The sequence below is a fragment of the Cynara cardunculus genome, unplaced genomic scaffold (genome assembly GCF_001531365.2).
Source record: "Cynara cardunculus var. scolymus isolate 2C unplaced genomic scaffold, CcrdV1 Un_Scaffold_2380, whole genome shotgun sequence".
NCBI lineage: Eukaryota > Viridiplantae > Streptophyta > Magnoliopsida > Asterales > Asteraceae > Cynara > Cynara cardunculus.
The window spans coordinates 22,217-26,196 of NW_020201070.1; the positions used below are offsets into that span (position 1 = coordinate 22,217).

The following is a 3,980-nucleotide window of genomic DNA, read 5'->3' on the forward strand; positions in this document are numbered from 1 at the left end:
AGAGTTATTTTCCAGCCTAACAATAGAACTCTAAATTCTTGTGTTTCAAAGTTAATGTTCAAAGTTTTCTTTTAGACCTGAGGAAAAGTCTCAACTCATTTTCTTCATTTAAAATACCCCGTGTAATATACGGGTCAAACCTTTTCGTGACCCACATATTTTTTGTAAAAAAAAAACATCGTATATAACTGATCAAAAACCAAACTAAAAATAATCAGCCAAACCAATAAATCTTAATCAAAAGTATGCATTAGGACGATACTAACCAATTAAGACAATACTAACCAATTAGATGTCTTTCAAGTTTAATACCACTTCTCAAAAGTCAAATCTCCATACTCTTTTAGGAGACTATATTTCTCATAACCTTACGACAAAATCTCTTGGAGGTTAAACATGGCTCCAACAACCAACTAAAACAAGTTCGACCCATTTCAGAAAAACCATGAATCTAAAGTACTATCTAAAAATATTTTGAAAGTAGTTCTCTATTTCTAAAGTTGAGGGGGATCTAAATCCAATATTAGGAATGAAGTCATCAACAAATGGTATTGTATCAAAATCATCAAATTGGTTCGATCATCATGCATGTTATAAAATGGAACTTCATCACAAAATTGTATCGGGTCGAATGATTGGAAATCAAAAGGTGGTGCATCCCTAAATGGACCCGGCCCGTTCTTATCCACTACCAAATTAACATTTTGGTCAAGTTCTTGAACCAAACAAGACCCATTCGTTGACTGGCACTCTTTAGCTGCTTTGACCGATTCCAGTGTTTCTCTTGACTGACTGTTGCTGGTACCATCAAACCGGAGAATGGAAGTACGAAATAGAAGGTTGTGCGACTCTAAGATGGAATCATGGTCGGACGTCGATGTAACATTCACCGGCGGTGGGTTATCCAAAACCGACAGCATGACGAAGTTTGTAAAAGCACCAGGACCACAGAGTCTAATGGAGGCATTATCATACACCCTGGCAGCCTCCTCCGCCGTATCATACGTCCCCAACCACAACCGGACACGTGTAGCCAGATCCCTAATCTCCGCTGCCCACTTACCCCAAGGCCTTTGCCGGACTCCTCGGAATTTCCTAGCGTTACCCTCCAGAGTTCTCTTCTTCTTCATAGGCTTCTGTTTCGCTTCAAGAGCAGATGGCCTATTTTCGGTCGTCGTCTTCTTGCCGTTGACAGACATCAATGTAGTTTTGCATGACGTTTGTATGTTAATTTCATTGACATACTTCTTCACACGCCACGTACGAAATGCTCATTATCTTCATCTCCTGAAAAATCGGTTGCATAGGGATCGACCATTGATATCCTCACAAGTCTTGGACACGATGACTTTTGTTGGCCGGAAAACTTCTTTGTGATCGTCGGAACCACCATTGTTATAACCCTTTTGTGCTCCATTTGTTTGATCGGAGATAACATGAAGCAACCGTCCATGTCTCTCTGGTTTACGGTACCAAAGGAAGAGAGAAGCCCAAAAGTCGAAAGTGGATGAGAAGTGAGGAGAAGTAAAAATTTTATTTCTTCAATAACCGGATTTGAAAAGATTATAAGTTTATTTAAAACTTTAGGAGGTCATTTCAACCGTCACTTTTAAAAATCTATTTTTATAATCTATACTATATGTGCCTTTACGGTTTCCAATACATTTCACACTACACCCGAGTCTCTATCTTTTTCTTCAGCTCTATAAATACCATACACACATTTTTTCCTATTTGCAGATTAAACTTACATGAAGCAATATTAGGGTTTAAAGGAAGAAGAAGACAAAGTCAATGGTCTGTTCAGAGAAGCAAACAAGTAGTGGTTTGTGAGGGATATTGCCTGGTTCGATGCACTCACTCTCTTTCTTATGATATTGAAAAGAAGGGTAATTGCATCGGACCAGACTTCATTCCTTTCAAACCCTTTTGTAATTATCAGATGGCTAATAAGGTATTAGCGGAGGAGTTACTATGAGTATATACAATGTTTAATATTTATATGTTCTTCATTTCTATAACTTTGTGCAACCTTCCTTTTTAGTGTACTTTTGAATAGGTTTGATTTGACAGGGTTTTAGAAACCGAAGGAAAGGGATATGTAATTTGTTAATAGTACTTTCAATATATTCATCTTATTTTGGAACACATTTTACATATGACCTTGTTTTTATGCATAAAGGTTTAAAAGTGGCATACGGTGTCCATTCAAATTCCATCCTCAGATGCATCCTTCAAAACCTTTCATCATTCAATTCTTCATAGCCTTTTCCGCACAAACAGTGTTTTGTTGAATCTTGTTTGGATTTGCAATTAGTACTTGTATTATCTACATGTTCAGATAACATACTTTGCTTATGAGGAAAACCTAAAGGTAATATAAATGATATATTTAAATTAATTTATAAAATTATCACTTAAAATAACATATGTCGTTACTATGTTATGGAAAGGATGCAGTTTCATGTTCAAGTGTGGAATTCAGACTGTTAACTATTAAATGTAGAAGACCAGAAATAATAAATACTTGGAAAACCATATTGCATATTTCAACTTTGTACATTACCATATTTACAAACCCTGCAAACTATGAAAACCAATGCCATAACAAAGTTTTAAGTTGGAGAAAAAGTATTGGAGTTTTATTTTAAGTCTACAAATAACTACACAATATAACTCTCCAAAATATAAAGCCGTGGGTTTTCATTGAAAGAAACATTTCAACAATCTGCTAAGCCTGATGAAAGAGAGACAATTCGTGGAAGGTTAATTTTTTACAGTTCTGTAGTAACTATGTGAAATGAATTTGAGAAAACATTTGGAATGTAAAAAATCACAGTTGTATATTAACAGAGTTAAGGACATGAAAAACTTTGCAAATCAACACCACAACAGTGTCATAAATTTGGAAAAAAAAGTATGAGAATTGTTTTCGTAAGTGAAGAAAAGTATCATGATTGTTATTCCATTAAAGTTGTAGTTATGAGTTGCATTATACGATTACAAGTCTTTTTGAAGTATGAAGAAACCGTTCATTACGCAACGGTTTGTACTAACTATCTAAAATGAGTTTTTAGAAAACATTTGAGGCATAGCAAATTAGAATTCATACATTTCCACTGGCGCAACAAAATGCCTGCATGTACGATTAGTAACATTTGTATTGTAGTTCAGATTGAGACATCTTGAAAGTAAGATTTCAGAATTGGGTTGAGTGAACTCTTTAAAATGACGCTTCAGACTTACACTATAGAAATTTAAGTCCAAATATAAAGTTTGTTTAGTAGTACTTTGGAGCCGTGTTACATGGTTTAAAACTCTTTAATGATTCAAAATACTCCCTTCTCAATGCGTACTTCTAAGAAGAATGTTCTCATTAAAGCTTGTGATTGCTATAACATCAGAATTATGTAGTTATGAAAAACTCTTTAATATTAAATGCAAAACAAATAATAATTAAAATGTATAGCATAATATAATCATCAACTGAGGAATAAATGTTCAAATCAAAATTCAACCACAAAAGAAACACCAAATTCGAGTTTGAATCTAATTGTTCATCAAGCGAAGAATATCACTTTTCACCTTTTTCAACTATTAAGGTTTTGGTTTGCCATCCTTTCCCTTTCTGATCGACAACATAACTACCTTCAAAATGATGCTTTTGGTCAATTCCTTTACCAAGCCTTCTCCCATACACCTCCTGTAACTCCGGACTATTTGCTGTCCTCTTATCCACATTCACGGCTGTTGCACTCTCACCAATACATGATACAACATCCTTCAAATAAGACAATAATCAATTATGCCATTTTAAGAACGAATTGCATTCATTTAAATTTAGAAACTATAATGAAGGTACCATTTATAATACCTTTAACTTCTCTTCAAAACTAAAATTTGTTGGATGAAGATTTACAGGTTTCAATTTCGCAGTCCCTTCATGAAGTAAATTTCTGAACTTAGGCACCCATTTTGGT

The 3,980-nt window shown here is 34.6% G+C and overlaps 1 pseudogene; it reads right to left on the bottom strand.

Annotated features, from left to right (window-relative positions):
* Window positions 1–494: 494 nt before the first annotated feature.
* On the bottom strand, window positions 495–1,393 carry LOC112503019 (annotated as a pseudogene).
* Window positions 1,394–3,980: the final 2,587 nt, after the last annotated feature.